This window comes from Crotalus tigris, unplaced genomic scaffold (genome assembly GCF_016545835.1).
Source record: "Crotalus tigris isolate CLP2741 ecotype Arizona unplaced genomic scaffold, ASM1654583v1 scf7180000021606.106154, whole genome shotgun sequence".
Taxonomy (NCBI): Eukaryota; Metazoa; Chordata; class Lepidosauria; order Squamata; family Viperidae; genus Crotalus; species Crotalus tigris.
In genome coordinates, this window is record NW_024098588.1 from 35,214 (window position 1) to 60,112 (window position 24,899).

General features: G+C 39.9%; 1 protein-coding gene across 3 annotated transcripts in view; it reads left to right on the forward strand.

The window, feature by feature from the left end:
* The first annotated feature begins 1,249 nt into the window (after window positions 1–1,249).
* MEF2B (myocyte enhancer factor 2B) overlaps window positions 1,250–24,899 on the forward strand; it is a 47,972-nt gene continuing 24,322 nt past the window's right edge. For 2 of the 3 annotated variants that reach the window (XM_039318855.1, XM_039318857.1), the window contains exon 1: window positions 1,250–1,495. The gene's annotated coding sequence lies outside the window, so the exon portion shown is untranslated. The remainder of the gene's footprint in view (window positions 1,496–24,899) is intronic. The other variant, XM_039318856.1, reaches the window with a different exon arrangement.

Here is a 24,899-nt window from a genome sequence, read left to right on the forward strand (position 1 = left end):
TGATAATTAAGACACTAGGCTAGAAACCAGAAGACTGTGAGTTCTAATTCTGCCTTGGGCAAAAAAGCCCACTGGGTGATTTTGGGCCAATTACCAGGAGACTGTGAGTTCTAGTGCTACCTTAGACATAAAAGTGGTGGGGTGACTTTAGGTCAGTCACTCTGTCTCAGCCCAACCCACCTCACAGCTTTGTGGGGAAAATAGGAAGAGGAAGGGTTATTAGATATTTTTGCTGCCTTGACTTAATTACAAAAATAAATACATAAATAGGTGAAGGAATCAGTTTGCCACTTTGAGCTCCTGAATGCGATATATAAATCTAACAAATAAATACCTATACTCTAGTCTAATGGAAATCCCAATAAAGTCTTTGAAAAAAATGTCTTGGAATAAGTTGGAAAAAAATAAGTTGGAATAAGTTGGTGCGGAGTTGTTGGCTCTAAACAGCCACCGATTATCTCTGAGACAGAGATTCAGAAGACCACTAGAGAAGACTGGGTTCAGATAGTTCAAGGTGGCCCATTTCCCACAACCTGCTAGAAGTGGGATTTGACAGTTTATAGCTCCTTGCATGCACAAACTCACAACTGGGTTAATTCAGTGAGCCTTATTAGCCAAACCAACCTCACAGGGCTGTTGCACAGATAAAATGTATACAACCACTCATGACACCTAATTCGACCATTGGCTAATGCTAGAATTCAATTGCTACGGATTTGATAAAGCTGCATGCATCTAATGAAATAAGCACCATAACACACAAGGGATTATGATACTCTAATAGAGTAGCAATTTTAACCACAATTTTCTTCTTACAGCAACATTCGATGCAAGATAAAATATTAACCTTTAGATTGTACTGTTCTTGAGCTGTTTTTAATAGAAGAGCTTTTGGAAACACCTCATCTCCGAAACGCGCACGTGTGAACGAAACTCCAGGCTTCAAACCGACTACAACCGGCTTTGCCTTTTCTTTATAACACTAACACACACACACACACACACACACACACACACACACACACACACACACACACACACACACACACACACACACACACACACACACACACACACACACACACACACACACACACACACACACACACCATTTTGTGGGCGGGGCTAGAAGCCATCCGGTTGGGGGCGGCCCGTAAATGTTATAATTTAATTTCCCCAATGCAAATTACCCAGCACGGCAGAGCCAATGGGAAATAAGCAGGAGGTGCCGCTATGCAAAAGAGTATCCTTTCCAGTCTGGGCCGAAGTGTTTCACGCGAGTCCGCCGCTCAATTGCCCAGGCGGGAGCTTTGCAAAATATAATATACTTTTGTTTCGTTTCACTTAGTATTTTGCAATTAACGCAATGCTGTTTGCAAAAAGAGACGTTTATCCGGCACTGGCGACGGGGTTTGGCCAGAGCGTTTGCTGCTGAAGGTGGGAGTTTCGTGCTGAAACACGAGCAGCAACTCACCTGAGCGCAGGTGTGTAAAAGGTAAACCATCCGGGACGCTAATCTGTAAAGAACTTGCTTTGGAGGGGGGGGGAAGGGGTTTGAAAGCTTGAGGTTCCCCTCTCTATCGTTGCTTGCCCCCCGCCCAAATTTTCGTAAATAGCGGCGGAGGTGAAAAAAAGAAGTCGATTGCTCTGTTTTTGGTCAGCGACAAGTTCATCACATTGGAAAAAAGGAAGGGATCCAAAAATTGGATAACGGTCTTTGACCAGCGTAAGGGAAAAATATCAGCACAGCAGAGAAAAGAAGGACAACAGTGTAAGCTTTAGAGAATGCTGTCAAAAAATAAAAATATGAAAAACCGTTCCCATAAAACGCCCGTCAAATATTATAGAATGTTTCAGCGGCGTCTTTACAAATACAATCTAGTTTAGCATCTGATGCAAACAGGGAAGTTATTGTTGGACAGGACCTTGCAAATCTTGAGGAGTGGATCTTTAAAATGGTGCCGGAAAGTTTATTTTTATTCACTAGCAAAAGGCTGGCTTCTGACCACAAGGCGCTGCTACAGGATTTACCAAAAAAAAAAAAAAAGATAATTGGTGCTTGGTAAATGTATTGGTCCAGTAGGAAAGGAATATGAGGAGAGGAAAAAAAGAATTGGGAATGGTGGAAGAGAACTTTGATGTTTATTTATTTATATAATGTATATGCTGCCCACCTCACTGTTCAAAATGACTCTGTGTGGCTTACAATACAACAAAAGCAGAAATATAAAAGGCCGGCGTTTTGCTAAACGCAGTTAAAAGTTGCATGGTTGCCTCTACAATTTAGTTTTAGACCAGAATCTTTCCCAGTGTCCCTAATAACGTGACAGTATTTCCTCAATGTGGAGGAGGTGCATATATTTAATAAATAAGCAAATAAACAAATAAACCTATACCAATACTTACGCAATTTTTTCCTTCATTACACAAAACCGCTTATTAGAAAGTCTTAACGAACTTTGTAAGTCCCTTTCTTCAGCACGGTTGTAATTTTGAACGGTCAGCGAAGGAATGAGTGTAACACGAGAACCACCTGCATTATGAAAATAATATCATTTAATGATCTTTATGTCATTTTAACAAATTACGTTTGACAGTTCCATCAATTTTCATTTCATAGGAATGCCTTTGAAGATTTTCAAATATCTATTTAGTACACGTAGCAATTTTAAAGTCAGTGTAAATGTCCTTGCTGTGATGCCTAATGGGTTCATTACCCAAAGAAAAAATACTTTTTCCCAGATTTTGGGTAAATTATCTAGGTTTGAAAAGTACTGACCTGTCTATAGAGAGCCTTGTGTGCTGTTGTCTCCCCCCCCCCGGAATATTCTCCTCCCCAGAGGTGAGGCAGGCCCCCACTCTCCTGGTTCTGGGGCCTGGCATGGGGAGCCCAAAGGAGCACACAATTATGGGGCTGGTTGGTGCCATGAGAGTCCTCCCTGTGCCTCTGTATCAATTAATTTTTAACAGGGTTTAATTATTCTTGCCTCCTTCAAATATTATAATTATAAAAAAATAATTCTGAAATTGTATCTCTAATTCTAATTTTTATGTACCGTGTTATATTTTGATGTTTTATTTTACACTACCCAGAGTCCATCTTTGAGGGAGAAGGGCAGTTCAGAAATATGAGAAAGAAAAAAGGTGGGAAGGAGAGAGAGAGAGAGAGAGAGAGAGAGAGAGAGAGAGAAAGAAAGAAAGAAAGAAAAAGAAAGAAAGAAAGAAAGAAAGAAAGAAAGAAAGAAAGAAAGAAAGAAAGAAAGAAAGAAAGTAAGTCCTGCATTCTGGCACAGCCAGATCCTTGAGAAGCCATAATTCCTTAATTAGGAGTTGGGAGCAGAAGTATTCTTGGCCTCCACTTTGACGTAATTTTTAACCATAACAACTTGTAGCCATGATTTTTCTCTAATTTCCTTTTATTGCTGTTCTGAGTTGGTGGCTCTTGCTACATCTTGTGTTGGTGAGTTCCACAGTTTTAGCTGTGCACTGCATGGAAAAGTCCCGAGTCTCCCACCATTTAGCTTTTTAAAATATTCTATTTCTACAAACCCTTTTGCAGTGACCAAAATTAAATGGACGTTTCATGTAAATAATAATTACATTATTATTTATTAAATAATATAATTACATTAAAAATTATAATTACATTATATTTAATTTGGCACCATAAAATTTTAAAATTGAGAACTCCTCAAATATTTTTAGGCCAATAGCAAAATGCATGTGTTCTGGAATAAAGTGGTACAAAGTAGAAAATTTTATTTCATGGTATTGATTGCAGCCATTTTAAGATTGGGGAAATTTTTTGCAACGTCCTAGAGAAACATGAGGTTTTAATTCTGAATTTGAAAACGGGGGCACCGATTTTTATATACATTTTAAAGATTTGTTTTAATCCCATCTTTATTATTTATATAAATTAACTCAGGGCAAGAAACATACCTAATACTCCTTGCTCCTAATTTTCCCATAAAAGCAATTCTTGGATTGGGCTGAAAGAAAGGGTGATTGGCCTAAGCATGCCTAGAATATAATATTTTAAAGAATTTGTAACAAAAGTTAGAGTTTAAAAATATTCAGTTTGAAGCAACAAGATATATGTGTCTAAAAATTAATATATCAAAACAGTTGTGTTTGTTAGGGAAAATTCAACCAACATTTGCAATTATTTAGAAGTGATGAAAAATAAGATTCAATAAATGAATTAATGTAATTAGTCCTTGACTTACGCGCACAATCAGGATCATATATTCCATTGCTAAGCAAAGTGTGCAGTGCCTGATTTTACGACCTTTTTTGCCATAGTTGTTAAGCGAATCACTGCAGTTGTTAAGCAAATCACATGGTCATGAAGTGACTCTAGCTTTCCCCAGAAATATCAGAAGCCGTCTGAGAAGGTTGCAAATAGCAATCACACGACCGTGGGATACTGCAACTGTCATAAATACAAGCCAGTTGCCAAGCAAATTTTGATCACATGACCGTGGGGAATGCTCTGACAGTAATAAGTGCAAGGACTGGTTGTAAGTCACTTTTTTCAGAGCCATTGTAACTTTGAACAGTCGCTAAATGAATGGTTGTAAATTGAGGATTGCAGGTATCTTACAATTTTTTTTTGTTACAGATGGGGAAAATAAATGAAAATAAATTCAGATGTGATAATAATACTGCTAGAATGGTAATGGGAACTATATGGTCCACGGCAAGGAACATATATTGAAAGAAGCCAGAATGGCTGTATAGAAAAGGGAGCGTCATCGTCTTTTTTTTTTTAATGGAAATAAGAACTGGGCACGATGGGAGAAATCAAAATGAAATTGAATGCAGTGGCACTGGAATACTTAGGAAGTACGCATAATAAAGCAACAGGAGAGAGACCCAGAATTAATGGGTGCTGAATTTATTTTATTTATGTATTAAATTTAGAAATCATCCTTCTCGCTCCTAGAGTGACTCTCTAGGCGGGTGTACAATTCAGTGAATGTGGATTGGATATAGAGAGTACTGTTATAAATTATGCTTGAGTTGTTATAGAAAGAATGGAGGAGAATTGAAATAATGAAGGAAAAGCAAAGGGACCAAAGGAAGGGACAGCCTCTGGATATCGTGGTTAGATCCTCACAAAGAGAAGAAGAGAGAAGTATTTTAAACAAAAAGTATAAAGCCTGTAGTAGAATCAACCAAGTATTGTAACAGAAGGAAGAGGTATATAGGAATGGTGTTGGAGTGAACTGGATCTAGCCCTGTGTCTTTTTCTTTTTAATTATTTCATCTTTAATTTCTTTGGCTTATTATTTCTTACTCCTTTGGGGCCCCAGGCATACAATTGTTTACTCCTAAAGGGAATAGTGTGATGGGTATGTATATAAATATACGTCTGAGGTGTCACGGCGGACCTTTGGCGTTTGTGTCTTCCAGAAAACACAGTTTTCAAACACGGATCTCTTCATTTTGGACTCAGTGTTTGGGTATATAATGTGAGAGAAGCAGTGGTGGGATTCAAATATGTGAACAACCAGTTTTCTGTGTGGATGCCACTTCCGGAAGTCCATTCTGGGCCTGGACAACAAAAAGTTAGCTACCGGTTTTGCCGAACTGGTGCGAACTGGCTGAATCCCACCACTGTAGAGAAGTAACAATTCAGTGATGAGGAAATAACCTTTGCTCATTCTCTGAGGCAAGGTTTTTTATTCTGATTTTCGTATCATTCAGTTAAACTATACATCGAAAATAAATGCTAATATGCAGATTCAACATCTTGGGACTGGTAGCAAGCCAGTTCTAAATTGCATTTTCATGGAGGGGGATCGTGTTCTCTGAACCAGGCAAGGAAATTCAGATGTATCTTGAAAAGTTCTCTTCCAGGTGTCCTGTTTTAAAAGGTTTTATTGAGTACCACAGGGTTTTTTTTTTCCTCCTCGGATCTTTGAAATAGGAGATATAATCAGTGTTCAGGACTAATGTACATTCTCAAATTTTGTCATTGAGAGAAGAAAGACTTTTTGAGGAGAAAATGAAAGAATCCCACCCATTGGAAAACAGCCGGGATAGATTAGGAAAGGAATTACACTGGGTAGTGTTTCTCAGCTTTGGCAGGTTTAAGGTGGACTTCAGTTCCCATAATTCCTCAGCCAGCAAGAAAAATGGTAAACTTTAACCAAAGATTCAGGGATTTTCTAGTCTGGAGGGGTGATACTGATACGGGGTGGGTGATAGAGCAGCCTTTATTCAACTTACAAGCACAACAATTTACGACCAAAATTTCAGGATCCATTGTGGTCGTAAGTCAAGAGCTACCTGTCTCTTTTATATACTAAGTGCTGGAAGAAAAAAATTGAAGTACACTTTAATAAGCTCTACTTTAGCCAAAGAGATGTTGATGAGCAGGAAGGTGTGCGTGGGGACAGGCTATAAGTAGCTTTTCTGAAGTCCATTATAATTTTGAAGGATTGTTTAGTGTTTGGTTATAAATTGAGGACCGCTTGTAGTAGGGACATGGAGGATTGGGCAATCACTTTAACGTTCATTAGGAATGAATGGATCGCCTTGGATTTGTCTAGGCCAGTGGTTCTGAACCTGTGGTCCGCGGATTGCCTGGGGGGGGGCTGCAGTGTCACAGGGGGTCTACAAAGGCTTGAAAAAATGTTATGATTTAAATCTTAAGTTAACTCTGGTGGGGGAGGGGTGTCTGTGGCCATAGTCCGTGGCTACAAAATGTATTTAAGGGGGGTCCATGGTGAAGAAAAGGTTGAGAACCCACCAGTCTAGGTTATGAGTACAGTTGTTCAATAGAATTTTCTCTACATTTATTTTGACTTCTTTGAAATCCTTTAATGTTATTGGTTAATCCGCTAAAACTGTCAGAAGGACAGTCCTTGAACCCATTGAAACCAATAAGCAACATTATGTTTTGACCAGAGAGCAGTTTGTTTTCCAGAAATCACAAATTCATCTTCATCAACACTGTACAAACCAATACCTTCTCCTAAAATTATTGTGAAATGCCCACACTACCAGAAACAGTTTGTAGCCTTTAGGTAAAGAGATATGAATATACATTTAAAGTGATGCATTTTGCATCTGTATCATTTTTAAATTATTATTTTTTAAATCCGGGCAAGATGGATAAGCAAGTATAAATATGTTAAATCCATGCATGTATAAATATAAGTTCCAAAATAAAGAGTTGTAAGTGTTGGATAGACAGAAAGGCAGGGCATAAATTCAATAATAAATAAATTAAAATTAAAATATCCATGCCAGGCCCTGGAGAGATATTAAAATTCTCTTAAGAAATTTTTTTACAATGTGGGCCACTGCCTTCAATTGTGTCTCCCTCAAAATCAGATTATAATTCAAATCTGGGGGCTGGCTGACGAAAATTTGATATAAGTAATCCTCAATTTACCAATGGTTGCTTAGTGACCTTACAAAGTTACAACGGAACCCCCAAAAGTTACTTACAATCCAGTTATGAAATTCCGATTATGTTGTTATTATTATTAAGTTATTTGCCACCTGTCTTGCCATGGGGCTACTTTAAATGATTTAAAAATAATAAAAAGATAGAAAAATGAAACGAGTGTAAACAAAACAGAAGTAAAATAATAGGGCAATAACCAAACAATGACAAAGGAACACAATGAGAAAAATGCATCAATATGACAAACAAAAAGATAGATGGGTGGAGAGCAGAGACCCGGAGGGACCAGCATGGAATTCCCCAATCTGGTCCCCAGGCCATTTGCAATGTCCCATGGTCATGTGATCACAATTTATGATATTTTTATCAAAAACAGTCATTTACTTCCCGTTTTTGTAAAAAACGCCCCATAGCAAGCAATGGGTTTGCTTAATGACCATGGCAGTTACTTTGTGACCATGGTATTCACTTAACGACCCTTCACAAAAATGTTATAAAATCAAGTTGGTCACCCAATGACCTGTTCTACAACCATCACAACTTATGGCCATAATGGGCAAGCTCCATTATGGTCCTAAGTCAAGGACTACTGCTGTTGTATTATTTAGAGTCTAGCTAGCTCACACGTGATGTACCTGGGATTTCCCGCCCCCCCCCCATTTAGATCTGTTGCTTGAACTGGGTTCAGTTCCTGCCTTTTTCCCCACAGACAGAATTATAACTCCGAATTCTCTCCTGGCCTCTCAGCCTGAAATTAATTTCTGGAAAAAACTCCATCTCAGGAGAGTGATTTTTTCATTGATGGAAAGTTTCCCAGGGCTGCTAACTTTAGTCCTGGGTGTTTCAGCCATTGTAAGAATTAATTTAAAGATTAAGAGTTTTATTTTGGGGCCGTAGCTGGCTTTTTGGAACCCTGAAATGGCATGATTGATTGAATTAGAAAGCAAAGCCATTGCTGGCCCATGGCTTTCAGACTTCACACACACACACACACACACACACACACACACACCCTACATGTTCTTCAAACGTTTTTGTAATCAAATATTTATCTTCCACTACTTTAAGGCATTTAGTTCCAAAGAAGAAATTATCCAATAATTAGGGCTGACCCATTCATAAGACCAAGGTTTAGGGGCTGGAAGCACCCTTGAAATGCTATGCATATGTGCCAATTGTCCTCCAAAAATGAGCTTTGCTTGAAGCAACATTATATTTCCCTTTGGTGATCTTATTTATTAGCTAAGCTTTATATCTTTTCCAGAGTTTCATGTGATCCAACACTGTTTTATCCCCACAGCAACAACCCTGTAAGGTAGACTGGACTGGAAGTCAGCCACATGGGCTTTTGGGCTGAGAGGTAGGGGCTGGTCCAGATTCAGCCAATGAGCTTCTGTGACTAAGGGGAGGGGTTGGAACCTGAGTCTCCCTGCTCCTAGTCCAGCACCTCCCACTATACCTGATTGGCTGTTGGGTTGAGAGGGAAGTAAAGATTGGCCAAATTCAGCCAAGCACCTTCGGTGTCTGAAGTGGGGACTCAAACCTGGGCCTATTTTGCATTTTTGAACTAACCTATACCACTGGTGGCGAACCTATGGCACGTGTGCCAGAGGCGGCACTCAGAGTCCTCTCTGTGGGCACATGCGCCATGCTCTGGAGATGGCAACCGTCCCTCTTCAACCAGCTGCCCACTAACTTGCCGAGGTCCCACATGGCTGGATGTATCCCAGCACCCATGTGCTCACTGGCCTCTGTGTGCGGGGGCCAATGGTGTCAGGCAGCAGCCGCCCCAGCCCCTGCCTCACCTTGCCCTGTGAAAATGGCACCCCCGCCCTGCCTCGCCTTGCCTCGCCTCACCCCGCAGGATGAGCCTTTTGCCCACCGCCACACCTCCCAGAGACCCCCTGGATCTCCCCAACCCTGCCCGGCCCCCATAAGCATCCCTTCCCACGAGCATCATTGAGTTGATCACACCCACCTTGGCCACACCCACCTAATCTGCCATGACCACCACAGCCATGCCCACCTGGCGGACTACGCCCACCTGGCACCCGGTGATAAATAAGTGGGTTTTGGGTTGCAGTTTGGGCACTCAGATCTCTAAAAGATTCGCCATCACTGACCTATACAATCATGATTTGTAATTTTTAAAAATTCCCATTTTGACTGATAAATAGAAACACAGAGGCACATACAATATGCACATGGAAAATAATATTTAAAATGTAGTTTTCAAGCATATGTACATTTAAAAATTCTTATGTTCATCAAGTTGAACACATTCACAATATCTGAAACTGAGAAAAAAAACTGAATGGATTTTCAACAGTGAAAAACTTTCAAAAAACGAAACAAAGATATCCTGGCCTCTTGTCTTGGTGACACATGTGTATAATTCTCCTTCAAATGAATAATTATAGAGTTGTTTCTGTTTCAGCAGTTTTAATTCATAATATTTTAAATATATTCCTATATTTATCCTTGTGATTTATTGACCTCTCAGTTTCTAAAAAGTTCCAAGTGGTTTACAATTGTATAGGACTAAATTGGGGAAAATTAGAAGAGAAAAAAGTGCTTAAATATCCAAACAGGGATTTCTTTGCCATTGGCAAACTAAGGAATACATATTAATATAGATTTACAAATAGAACTAAATGATATATTGATTTATGGGGAAAAAGTGTATTCTATGGACTTTCAAGTTCCAATTTTATATATATTATTTTGCCTCTAGCTACTTGTGAGAATACTGTCCATATTCAACACTTGAAGATAGACTGCCTTTACAACTAGAAGCTTCATTTGAATATCTTGACTGAGAGCTGTGGATACTGTACATCTCACTAAATCTGTCTACTTTTTTAATTCATCTTACCCATAACTATGTTATGCTTTAGCAAACACTGGGGCAAGATTAATGTTATCAGATTAAGATTACCTCAAGGTTAGTGTGAACTTTAAGGGGAATTTCAGTGTTAAATCTTATAATAAAACGGAAACTTTACACCAGTGTTTCTCTTCTCAACAACTTTAAGAGGCGTGGATTTCAACTCCCAGAATTCCCCAACCAGTATGCTAGCCAAATATTTTTCAGGCTAACAAATTTACCAAATGACACAATAAATTTCACATGCCTGTAATGAGTTGAATTAAAGCTCTTGATAGCTTCTACTTTTTAATCATATTTGTTAGTCTGAAAAGGTGCAGCTAGACGCCTTCTGATTTTAAATAAATAAGGAAACATGACAAGGTAAAGGCCTTCAAATTTTCTTGGCCAAATTGAAGTTTTCTTACTATGATATTATTTATTTTTACTTTACTATTTATTTATATTTATTGGTCATCCATCTTTAGCGGGGAGAATGGATGCTATCTGAGTTTAAACTACTGTATATCAATGGGATTTTGTTTTAATATAATTAATATTTTAATATATTTTTAACATATTTTAATATTGCATTCTTCTAGAAGAAAAATAATTAATATTCCCCTTTTTGGATCCGTTTGAAGACTAAGTGTGCAACACCTCTGAATTCTTGACAAGTTTTAAATTCTAGATATATTACGTGGAATTTCATTTCCAATATTTAAATTGCTAGATACGTTTTGTTCATAAATAGGTAAACAGTGAGGTTTTAAACCTGAATTATGTGAGAAATTTCGTTGTAGAGTAATCCAGATTTAAAAACAGCAAACCAGATATTTTCCTGGACTGCTTGGGACTACAAAAGAGATAAAAACATTGAGTTGATTTTTTAAATGATTTTAAGAGATTGCATTTTGAATATGATTTACCTGCAACATTTGCTTAGCAATATGTTACTACTGAAACATATTAATTAAAAAAATGCAGCTTTAGAAAGATATTGATACATCTGCAATTTTAGGATCCTTAAGAGATGCAGCATGTGGACAGAAGTAACAATGCAATTTTATAAATAATTGAAAAAGTAAATTGAAAATTAATTGTAGTTATGTATTTGAATTGTGGAATGAAAAATCGGAATATCCAAGTTTGGATAATCAGTGGATTCAGATGTTAAGAAACGTAAAGTAGATCTATGATTTAAAAATGAAATTAATTCATCAGAAAATATTTTTTAAAACTTTTGTAGAACCTCTTAAATAATGTTTTAGAAGGGGTAGACATTAGATTTTTTTTTTTGTGCTGCCTTTGTATGAAATTTGAATACGCTGTGCCTTGTACATTTCACAACGAGGTTTGGCATTACCAAGTAAGGGGATAGGGCAGCGAAGATAATTTTATATAAATGGAAAGAAACTAACCTGATGTGAAGGAACGGATATAGAGTTTGGGTCTGTGAATCTATTTTTGGAAAGTCTCTATTTTGAAAATGAGGTAAAGCAATATATTTACTCATCATCTAGATTTAATAAAAGTTTGAATACATTTTATATTGCTACCCATGGATGTTATATAGGTCTTTTTTCTTTCCATTAATGTTTTTTTTTTAATTTTTTCTTACCTTTAGTTTTTAGTTTGCACCTTGTGTACAACTGTAATCTTGATTTGGGTAATTCCATGCAGTGGCCCAGAGTCCTCAGCTGGCTTCATGTTTAAATCAGGTTTAGAACTTAAGCACTAGCCAAATTAGTTCTTTTAGTTTATTTTAGTCACCATAATATATCTAGCTTTTTTCCTTCACTGAAAATTGGTCTTTTTTTCTGTTGAAACTATAGTTTGTTTTGTTTTTGTACAGGAATCCTGTACAAATAATTTCTGAAATGCTTTAGCAAATGCATTTAAGAGCGACATCCTGGGATATGACACCATCCATTACCACCAAAAATCCATGCTGCTGAGCCTCCAGATGTGAAAAGGAAGCAGGAAGCAAAGAGAACAGTGGCCCTTAATATTATTGTTATTATGGATCGTCGCAATAAGCCAGATGTTCAATCTCGATTTGGCATTATTGTCTGCTTAGCGAGTCCTTCCCAAGGACCTGGGATAGGGAGATGTGGATGTTTGATGATGTTACAGATATTGTGGTAGGATGTAAGCTGTTCTAAATAAAGCTGCCTTTTGCAATTGACTGATGGTGAATGTGTCAATGCCGATGGAGTTTAAGTGATGCTCCAGTTGTTTTGGGATTGCACCCAAAGCACTTATTACTATTGATACTACCTTTGCTTTCTTTACTGTAGATTTGCAATGGGTAAACACCTTCCCTTCCAGGATTTCTGCAGCTGCTGGTTCTAGTTGCTTAGCCAATAGTCCTGAATCCTATAGCCCATTTGTCATCAGATGTCCAGGAACTCTAACCTCTTGTTAATCTAAGTAATGACCCAGCCAGTATGGATTTTTGTAATTTACGTCTCACCATATTTTTTATGGGCAAAACTCTCTGTCTGACTCCTCCAATGAAACCTGCCCAGTATGGTTGAACTTCTGGCATAGCCCCCCCTCAAGAACACACAAGCCTCATAACCACATCAAACTAGTGCTTCACTGGGAGTTCTTATTATTATGTGTGGAAAAATAGATTTGCAGTTTAAGACTGGTGGAAACTTAATAATTCAAGCTCTAAACATGGACATAAGAATTATTAAGGTAGCATCCAAGTGGGATGGGTTTTTCCCCCAAAAAATATACTTTGCAACTAAGTATACTCTGCAAAAAATAAAATATACAAGAATTTTAGGAAGGAAAAAGGGAAAAAAACAGGGAAGGGAAGAGGTAAAGGAAGAAGGAAAGCAGAAGAGAAGTAGAAAAAAAAGTAACTTCCAACTTTCTTTGATAAAGTTACAAATATAAAATACATTAACTTTTGATCTCAATTCATATTACACATTATTTCTATAATAATAATAATAAAGTTGGAAGGGACCTTGGAGGGCATCTAGTCCAACCCCCTGCTCAGGCAGGAAACCCTATACCAGGGGTGTCAAACTCAATTTCATTGAGGGCCGCATCAGCATTGCGGTTGCCCTTGGAGGGGCCAGGTGGGTGTGGCCAGGGTGGGTGCGGCCTACTGGGTGGACATGGATGGAGTGGGTGTGGCCTGGGTGGGCATGGCCAGCTCTACATCATTCGCGTCAAGGGTGCCTGTGGGGGCCTGGGCAGGAGTGGGACAGATCTGAGGGTCTCTGGCAGAAGGGGGTGGGACCGGGGCAAGCGCCAAGGCATGGTCCATTTCTTCATTCCTCACAAAGGGTGACACCTCCCCAGCATGCACCCAGGGGGCGGGGCCAATGCAGCAGGGGCTGGTTCCTCACTGTTTCCGGACAGCCTTGTGGAGCTAAGACTGAATGCGTTTCAGCATAGATGGCCACCACAAAATTGTACATTGGCTTCCAGCCGGCCTGGGCCAGGGCCAAGGCCAAGGCAGCAGGGGCCATTCCCTCACTGTTTCTAGGATGGCTTCGCGGGCCACATGAAACTACTTTGTGGGCCACATCCGGCCCCCAGGCCTTGTGTTTGACATGTCTGCCCTATACCATTTCAGATAAATGGCTGTCCAGTCTCTTCTTAAAAACTTCCAGTGTTGGAGCATTCACCGCTTCTGGAGGCAGGTTGTTCCACTGATTAATTGTTCTCAGTGTCAAGAAGTTTCTCCTTAGTTCTAGGTTGCCTCTCTCCTTGATTAGTTTCCATCCGTTGCTTCTTGTCCTGCCTTCAGGTGCTTTGGAAAATAGCTTGACTCCTGCTTCTTTGGGGCAGCCCCTAAGATATTGGAACACTGCTACCATGTCCCCCCTCGTCCTTCTTTTCATTAAACTAGACATACCCAATTCCAGCCACTGTTCCTTATATGTTTTAGCTTCCAGTCTCCTAATCATCTTTGTTGCTCTTCTCTGTACTCTTTCTAGAGCAGTGGTTCTCAACCTGTGGGTCGGGACCCCATTTGGGGTCGAACGACCATTTCACGGGGGTCGCCAAACAAGGCTGTCCGCCATTTCCCCCCCCTTTTCTTTGGCCACGCCCCTGGCACCCGGTGATGTATAAGTGGTTGGGGGACACCACAACATGGGGAACTGTATTATGGGGTCTCGACATTAGAAAGGTTGAGAACTACTGTTCTAGAGTCTCAACAACTTTTTTACATCGTGGTGATCAAAACTGGATGCAGTATTCCAAGTGTGGCCTTACCAAGGCATTGTAAAATATTAATTCATAAACAAGTTAATCTCAAAATTAATACAGCATTTGTTTCCGTGAGAAACAAATTTAGACAAAGTCTTTTTCTTGAATCAGGGTAGTTAATTTTGCCATCTTGGCCAGTTTCATTAAACTTCACCGTGCATTCTTCCATTGTGAGAATTGTAAGTCTCATCTTGATGCATACAAATGTCTTGCTGCAGTTATATATAAAAGCAAAGTGCTGTGTTTTTTTTCTCCAACTACTTCCAAGCAGGGTGTTTTTTTTTTTTTTTTTTTTTGTAAAATTAAGGTGTTTGGGTGTAATACAGTATTTCCAGATATCAAGGGAGTCCTTTAGGTATTGCTCTGAGGACTCCAATTGTGATTGGTATAACAACAATTATTGTGGTAGATTGTACAATCAGCAGATGTTCAGACTGGATTTGGCATTTTAAGCCTCCTATCAAGTATTATAATTGTGATTTAAATTTAACATATAGCCACTCCCTCTTCAGATAAATGAACAACTGGGAATAGACTTAATTGTTTGCATACCTATCTAATTTTTAAGATATCAAATTAACATTTATTATGGTCTAAGACCAGATCATAAAAGTTAAAACAATCCAATATAATTTGAAAATACAGCAAAAGCTCATTAATTAACTAAATCACATACTATACTTCTGATGCCGGGTCTTACGGCTTGGGCACAGAATTCGGCAGCCATGTAGGTGATTTCAAGATAGTTATCTTTTAGGAAAAATTCTCAGTACCATTGATCTAAACAGCCAGGCAACCTTATTAAGGGTGGAATTACAGATAATCCTCGACTTACAACCATTCAGTTAGCAATCTGCTGAAGTTACAAGAGCACTGAAAAAAGATGAGTGGTCCTTGCACTTACAACCGTTGCAGCTTCCCCATGGTAACTCAATCAAAATTTGGGCACTTCTCAACTGGCATGTATTTATGATGGCTGTAGCATCCCAGGAGCGCATAATTGCCATTTACAACCTTCTCAGTTGCTTCCAACAAAGGAAGCCTTAATGACTGGAGTGATTCACATAACTGTGGCAAAAAAAGTCTGGAGCAATTCTCAGTTGCCCAGGTCATGGTTATCCCAAAGGTGTTTCTTTGTTTTTCTTTGAAGACGTTTCGCTTTTCATCCAAGAAGCTTCTTCAGCTCTGACTTGGATGGCGGGGAATGGAAGGAACGTCTGCAAGGAGTATAAATCCTTCCATTCCCCACCATCCAGTCAGAGCTGAAGAAGCTTCTTGGATGAGAAGCAAAACGTCTTCAAAGAAAAGCAAAGAATGTCCAGTTGCCTCATGGAAAAGCACCTTTGGGAGCGGCAAAAAAGGTGATAAAATTGGGCATGTCTCACTTAACAAGGGCCTTGCTGAGCAACAGAATTTCTGGACCCCGTTGTAGTTGTAAGCCTGTAATTGGGACCGGTGTAATTGCTCTGACCTTGATTTCTGACTGAGTCCTTCTAGTAAATCTTAGAAATGGGGCATGAAGGCAACAGTTGCTATCCATTGTTCAGCAGCTATGACCTTGTTTGCTAGGCTCTGTTCCTTATTATTTTTGCCCACCACATCTTGAATTAGACAGCGGACTGGAACAAAGCAGCAGTTGTTGCACCTTGCACTGCAAATTCTATGCTGATTTGGGCTATATCAGGGGTCCCCAACCCCCAGTCTGTGGACTGGTACTGGGCAGTGCAACCGGTCTGCACAAACAAGTAAAGTTCCATCCGTGGATGCGGGCAACACACAAAACCACGCACTCTCCGGTCCATGGAAAAACCATTCTCCACGGAACCGATCCCTTGTGTCCAAAAGGTTGGGGACTCTGGGCTATATAACTTCAGGCTTTACGTTTTTTTTTTTTTTTTTAAAAAAAGCCAAAATACTGTTACTATTTAAAAAAAAACCCTGTGGTCTGATATACAGGTAGTCCTACACTTGCAACCACAATGGAGCCCAAAATTTCTGTTGCTAAGTGAGATATTTGTTAAGTGAATTTTGATGATTTATGTGACCCCGGAACATTGCTGCCTTCCTAAATATGAGTCAGTTTTGCCAAGCGTTTGAATTTTGATCAAGTGACCATGGAGATGCTGCAGTGGTTGTTAAGTGTGAAAAACGGTCATAAGTTACTTTTTTCAGTGCCGTTGTAACTTTGAACAGTCACTAAATGAACTGTAAGTCGAGGACTACCTGTATTGTTTTGCTGTTTAATAATTGGAGGATTGTGTTTTAAAATTGCTAGTGAGTCAGTCTAAGACTTTATTTTATTTTTTATTTTATTAATTTATTTTATTTTATATTTTTATTTTCTTGACTTCATTTTGTTTCATTTCACTGAAGAGGTGAGATTTCTTTTAAGCAAATGATTGATGCAACCCCAGCATCTTTGAATATTGAGATGGGTGGCATGTTAGTTAATGAATTAAATAATTAAATAAATCTTTTTCTGGCTCTAATCAGCCAAATATTTCCGGGAAGATCTGTTTATTTATTTATTTTATGAGACTTATATACCGCTTTAAGTGCAAGCACTCTCTAAGCGGTGTACACCAGTAAGCAATGTATATATATATATATATATATTACATTGCCCCCAACAATCTGGGTCCTCATTTTACCTACCCCGGAAGGATGGAAGGCTGAGTCAACCTTGAGCCGGTGAGATTTGAACCGCTGACCTGCTGAACACAGTCAGCTAAAGTGGCCTGCAGTACTTGAGATGAGATTTTGAGAGGGCTTTTGTTCTTTCTTGAAGGCAGAGTTCAATTTTTCCTGCCTGTCTAAATTTGTTCCCCTGTCTGCTTTGCACAAAAGGCCTGTGACAGGAACTGCAAATGGGGAACTGTCGCACCCCCTTAAAATAAACTGTGACTTTCACTCTTTGTCACTCCAGAAATTAGCCAGAATTAAGGCAGACAGTGCTGTTCTTAGTGTACATTACTACTTAAGAGGGATCCTTGTGTATGTTGGAGCATTCACAGCTTCTGGAGGCAGGTTGTTCCACTGATTAATTGTTCTAACTGTCAGGAAGTTTCTCCTTAGTTCTAGGTTGCTTCTCTCCTTGGTTAGTTTCCATCCGTTGCTTCTTGTCCTGCCTTCAGGCGCTTTGGAGAATAGCTTGACTCCCTCTTCTTTGGGGCAGTTGGAACACTGCTATCCTGTCCCCCCTCGTCCTTCTCTTTATTAAACTAGACGTACCCAATTCCAGCAACCGTTCCTTATATCTTTTAGCCTCCAGTCCCCTGATCATCTTTGTTGCTCTTCTCTGTACTCTTTCTAGAGTCTCAACATCTTTTTTACATTGTGGTGATCAAAACTCTTGCTTTCTCCAGTGAATTCCGCCCACATGACATGGTCAAAATAAGTTAAGAGGCAGTTTCATGCACTTTTTGCCTTCTAGTGACATGCCTGCTGTTATGCATTCCAGTACTTGATTATTAGTCACTTCTGCTGTGTATGGAATATGCAGGAGCCTTCTCCAGCATCACGGCTCAAATGAGTCAATTATCTTTCTGTCTTATTTTTTTAAGGCCCAACTTTCACAAACATAAATAGCTACGGGGAACACAATAGAGCAGATTAACCTATGCAGACAAGCAAGCCAACAGTAAACAATAGCCTTACCAAGACCCACCAAGTCACCCCCACTAACACTGGCCGAGCAAGTCCCTGGTATATAAAAATAAGAGCAAACCCTCTTCTCTTCTAGCATGATGGTATTACCTAATTTGGTAATAAAACGTCTGCAGGAAAACCACCAAACTCAGAAACCACCAAGGACCCCGCTGAGGAAATGTTCTTAGGCCAGGCATGGAGAAAGAACCTTCTTCTTCTTCTTCTTCTTCTTCTTCTTCTTCTTCTTCTTCTTCTTCTTCTTCTTCTTCTTCTTCTTCTTCTTCTTCTTCTTCTTCTTCTTCTTCTTCTTTCTTCTTCTTCTTCTTCTTCTTCTTCTTCTTCTTCTTCTTCTTCTTCTTCTTCTTCTTCTTCTTCTTCTTCTTCTTCTTCTTCTTCTTCTTCTTCTTCTTCTTCTTCTTCTTCTTCTTCTTCTTCTTCTTCTTCTTCTTCTTCTTCTTCTTCTTCTTCTTCTTCTTCTTCTTCTTCTTCTTCTTCTTCTTCTTCTTCTTCTTCTTCTTCTTCTGCCATATCCATTATCGGACGTTGGCGATCATGTTGGCGATCCTGCTGCTGAGTTTTGTCCAAACCAGTCCCTTAGATTTTGAAGCCACGATGTTCTTCTTCTGCCTGGACCTCGTTTGCCTTCAATCTTTCCCTGGAGCAGTGGTTCTCAACCCTTTTAATGCCGCGACCCCCAACCGGTCATAAGTCGAGGACTACTCAACCGGTCATAAGTCGAGGACTACTCAACTGGTGCAGCACCGTTTGCAGAATGGGACTTTTGGCGGGCTCAGCAGGGCAGAGACAGCCTGGACAATTCCTATTGGCTTTTGAAAGCCAATAGAATTAGACTCTATTCAAGAGAGTCTATTCTATTGGCTTTCTATTCAAGAGAGTCTATTCTATTGGCTTTCCCAATAGAATAAAAGGGAGTAGCATAGCTAAGGAAAAGGGGGAAAAAATGGCGGACTGCGTTGTTTGGCGACCCCCGTGAAATGGTCGTTCGACCCCAAATGGGGTCCCGACCCACAGGTTGAGAACCACTGCCCTGGAGGATTAAATGGAGTATGCCGTATTTTTCTGGGTGTCGCATCACATGTCCAAAATATTCTAATTTTCATTTTTTAATTGTTTTGATGATTTCCCTTGCCTTTCCCAGGCGGCTTATCACCTCCTCATTTCTGATCTTGTCAACCCAGCTTATACGTAACAGCTGCCTGTAAATCCACATTTCAAATGCTTCTAGTCTCTTCAGGTGGCCTTCTGTCAGAGACCAACTCTCTACTCCATAGAGCAGAATAGAAAAAATATAGCATCTGACAAGCCTGATTTTCAGTCTTAGGCTTATGTCGTGACTGCAGAAGACCTTTTTCATTTTGAAGAATGCTGTTCGAGCTTTCTCTATCCTTGTCTTTACTTCAGTGGTCATGTCCCAGCTTTCATGTAAATTAGAACCAAGGTGCATGATCTTTTCAACTTTTTCTAGTGGTATTCCTTCTGAATTTATTGGTGGTAAATTAACGGGTTGTTTGCTGACGACCAGGATCTTGCTTTTTGAGGTGTTAAGCTTCAAGCCGTATTTTTCAGATATTTCTGCGACTCTGTTGATGAGGAGCTGAAGGTCTTCATGTTTACTGGCAAGATTTGGTGGCTCCCAAATCTTCTTCCCATGTATAAAAAAGAAGCAAAAGACAGTTGTCCTCCTAATTTCTAAAGTCAGAAATTGGACCAAACAACAACCTCAAAGCAAACACAACCCCGACCCTCAAAATGTCCACACAACCTTGGAAAAAGAAATCCAAGCTTAGCTTCACTGGTTGCATCCTGGAGAAAAAGGGAGAAATATGGAAGCTTCTGTGAAAGGAGATTTTTGCTTTGCTGTAAAACACAGGGAGAGCCTCTTCCTGGCTACCTATTCTTGTGGTCACAGCAGAGCCGGGCTGGCAGTTTCCTGCTGTCTGTTCTATTTTGAACTTGGCTTAATCTGATGCTCTTATTTTCGGCTTTTGTTTCCACATTATTCTTCCCAGGATCAAATGTTTAGAAACGCAAATGAAACCAGGGAGAATGGTGGAATACAAGCCTCTGGGCAACTCTCCAAGGACTGATTTGGGGTTTCCAAATAGAGGACAAGTGGATTGTGTATGTCTATGTATTTGTGATGCCTACTTGGTTCTTTATTTGCTTGCAAGTGCGAGGCAGTGAAGTTTGTTTGGGCTGACTTTGCATTTTAAACCCAGAGAAAAATGCCCTTAGTGCTTACTTGATTAAAGATTGCTCAAAATTCAGAACTCTTTATTAGCTAGTTTACACTGATGTAAGGTATGTTTTTTAGGGTTCCGCCCCCCCCCCCAGCATAAATAATATACAGCAGGGGTGGCGAACCTATGGCACGGGTGCCAGAGGCGGCACTCAGAGCCGTCTCTGTGGGCACACGCACCATCGCCCCAGTCCTAGGCCTTCAGCTGCGTTTTATAAACCCTTTTTGCTTTAAGCCTCAGCCACCGTGTGCAAAAAAAAAAAAAGGTTCAATCAGTCAGTCAATTTCAACTTCTCGTGGGAAAAAAAAAAGATCTTGCAAAGTTGGAATTGATTGATTGAACTTTTTAGTCCCACCCAGTCTGCTGTTACCACCGCAGCCACGCCCACCCAATGGGCCACACCCACCCAATAGGCCATACCCACCCAGCACCCGACAATGTATAAGTGGGTTTTGGGTTGCAGTTTGGGCACTCGGTCTCTAAAAGGTTCGCCATCACTGATATACAATAAGGGAAATGAAATCCCATTCTAGCCCAGCATTTTTGGAGGAGTGTATGTAATGCGAATTCAGATCTTTTATAGAACTACTGATTTTGTTAAATAGCAGAATAAAAGAGTTGCAAGGGATCATGGAGGTCTTCTAGTACAAAAATAGGAGTATTTTTTGCATCAGGCAATTTCAAATGGTGCTTCTGAAAGAAATTAATTTCATGGTCTTAAATGAAAATTACCAATTGATAACGGCTGTCATATATAAACCGTTAGAAGGTTGATTCTGCTTATTTCAAAATTGGAACCAATTTTCCGTTGCTAGGCAAGTGGTCATTAAATGAGTCATACCCGATCTTATGCTTGTTAAGCGAATTCAGTTGTTAACTGAACCATGCAAACTGCATACTCATTACTATTATCCCCATTCAAATATCTGCAGTATTTCTGCCTATAGTTTTATTCAAATCATTTCATAATTTTAAAAATTTCCATTTATTCTTCTGAACCCATCTTGTTTATCTGCTATGATAAGTTTTCCTTTTCTTCAAAATCTCTCTCCGTTTTCTTAACCTCTTATAATCATAACGTTCCTTGCCATTTTTTCTTTTTACTACATTCTTTTGCAATCATCGTTTTTCTTGGTACCCATTATACAATATTTTTCTCTCACCTTTTTTTTTTTTTGCAACAATTTTTCTCTTCCGTGTCTCTAATTTTTCCCTTTTTTCCTTTTAATTCCATGACCCTTTTTTCCCCCTCAAGATCCACTTCTGGCATCATCAAAAAGTGGGTCTGTTCAACTTCCAGAATCTCGTTATCACTTGTGTAGCATCATAATTCACTCTTTCATAAACAATCAAATTAATTGTATCTTCTTTAGATCAATATATTGATTCGCTTTCCTGTATAGATAGTCCTCAACTTACAACCACTATTGAGCTGAACATTTCTGTTGTTAAGTGAGACATTTCTTAAGTGAGATTTGCCCCATTTGACGACCTTTCATAGATAGATAGATAGATAGATAGATAGACAGACAGACAGACAGACAGACAAGCTTTATTGTCGTTTTTTACTGTGGGCACAACGGCACACATTAAAAATGAAATTTAGTTGCTTGCTCTCAAAGTGTACACATACATAACACACATTTAAAAACATACTATATACAACATATGAGTAGACCTATACCCTTACATATAAGTAACATATAAATATTAATCGCTGTCCATCTTGAATACATAACGGAAGGAGGAAGCTTGAGAGTTCACAAGGTTAATGCTGTATGGAACAAAACTGTGGCTGAATCTGGATGTTCTGCTGCAGATACCACAAAGCCCCCTCCTCCCAGAAGGTGATAAGGAAAACAGGTTGTGAAGAGGATGTGTCGTGTCCCAGACAATCCTGTGGACCCTGCTCAAGCTACCCTTATGTACTATGTCCTGGATGGAAGAGAGGGAACTGTCAATGGTCATTTCAGCCCTCCTCACCACTCTCTGCACTGCCTTCCTGTCTGAAGTAGTGATGCTTCCAAACCAGACTGTGATGCTGTATGACAGGATACTCTTGATCGTTCCTCTGTAGAAAGTGGTAAGGACAGGGGAAGAAAGATGTGCTCTTGCCACCATTGTTAAGTGAATCACTGCAGTTGTTCGGTTAGTAACATGGTTGTTAAGTGAATCCGGCTTCCCCATTGACTTTGCTTGTCAGAAGGTCATCACATGACCCCGGGACACTGCAACCGTCATAAATACAAGCCGGTTGCCAAGCATCTGAATTTTGATAATGTGACCATGGGGATGCTTCAACGGTCGTTCAAGTGTGAAAAATGGTCATAAATCACTTTTTACACTGCTGTTGTAACTTTGAATAGTCTCTAAATGAATGGTTGTAACTCGAGGATTACTTGTATGTACCTATAACTAGACCTGGCTCTCTCAATTGTTCCATCTCTTTTTTTGTAGCCCCTCAGCTTGGTACCTATCTGGTAAATTAATTTGACTGCTCAGAATGTACCACAAAATCCCCCAAAATGTATATCCGGTCCTCCTGTTGTCACCATTCACTGAAGCATAACATGCCATTAATCACCACCCCATGGATCCCTACGTTAATACATGCCCATAACAACTCAAATGGCATCAATTCATTTATTCTGACCTACATTTTAGCCCCTTCATTCACAATTAAGCCCACCCTCTTACTTCCTTGCACATCCTCATCAGCTCCAGGCTAGCAGATTAGAGTATCTTCATTCAAATTCTAGATTGGGGGCCTTCAAACTTGGCAGCTTTAAGACAGAGCAACAGAATCAAGATCATGTGACATGTTAATGCCACACTATGATGCCTTGGTAAGGCCACACTTGGAATATTGCATCCAGTTTTTGTCATCATGATGTAAAAAAGATGTTGAAACTCTAGAAAAAGTGCAGAGAAGATCAACAAAAATGATCAGGGGATTGAAGGCTAAAACATATAAGGAACGGTTGCTGGAACTGGGTATGTCTAGTTTAATGAAGAGAAGGACGAGGGGGGACATGATAGCAGCCTTCCAGTATCTCAGGGGCTGCCACAAAGAAGAGGGAGTCAAGCTATTCTCCAAAGCACCTGAAGGCAGGACAAGAAGCAACGGATGGAAACTAATCAAGGAGAGAACCAACCTAGAACTAAGGAGACATTTCCTTTTCCAATTAATCAGTGGAACAACCTGCCTCCAGAAATTGTGGGTGCTCCAACGCTGGAGGAATTGGACAACCATCTGTCTGAAATGGTATAGGATTTCCTGGTTGAGCAGGGGATTGGTCTAGAAGACCTCCAAGGGCCCTTCCAACTCTGTCATTCTGTTGTACTTACCGACTTCAACTTAATGACCCCAGCAACAAGGCTGGCTGAGGAATTCTGGGAGTTGAAGTCCACAGATTTTAAAGTTGCCAAGTTTGGAGACCCCTTTCCCTTTTTCTCAGTGTCATGGTTGTCACCAACTGGTCCCATAGAGACACTCTGCTGCCCATTGTCGCTTTTGTCAACTGGGGCTTTCACATCCTGTTTAGGAAGTTAGAAAAGGTGTTAACTAAATCAGGGGTTTTCAAACTTTTTCAAAAGGCCGGAGATTCTGCTGTTTTCAAAAAATAAAATAAAATTTCCAGGACTGATCAAGCGGTGATGATTTACCGCTTTAGTGATAGAACATGGCCTGTGCTTGAGTAAATGTTGCTGCTGTGATTGTCGTTAGTCTTTCCCAAAACTGATCAGGTCCATGATGAGGAGTGTGAATCCAGCCCCTGATTGACTGTCTCCAAAACAGGAGTCGCCCAATGTCATATTATTCCACTACAAGTAGCCTTCAACTTATGATCACAGTTGGGACTGGAACTTCTATCACTAAGCAGTATGGTTGTTAAATGAGTCACAGCCAATTTTCCGACCTTGTTGATGCAATCATTGGCTGTTCAGCAAATCCAACTTCCCCCATTACCTCCAGAAGTTGTGGGTGGTCCAACACTGGAGGTTTTAAAGAAGAGATTGGACAATCCATCTGAAATGGTATAGGGTTTCCTGCTTGAGCAGGGGGTTGGACTAGAAGACCACCAAGGCCTCTTCCAATCCTATTGTTTTGTTATGGACTTTGTTTGTTGGAATCCCTGGGGAGATTGCATGAGGTGTCCACTTGACCCCTGGACACTTCATCCTTCTTATATAACTGCTGGTTGCCAAGTGCCTGAATTTTGATCACATGCCCACAAGGGCTCTGCGATGGTCATTATCAGGTGCAAGAAATCAGGAAACCCAGGCAATTCAAATGAATATAAAGATTTATTGCGCGCTTAAACTCTCCACAAGAATCTGAACTAACAGATTCTGTAAATTGGGAGTAGGTAAGAATTAGTGGAATTCAAGGTGGGCTGGACTTAGATCTCTTGAGAAGGGACTCAAAACTTATGACATGCCTGATCCCTCCCTTAGGCTC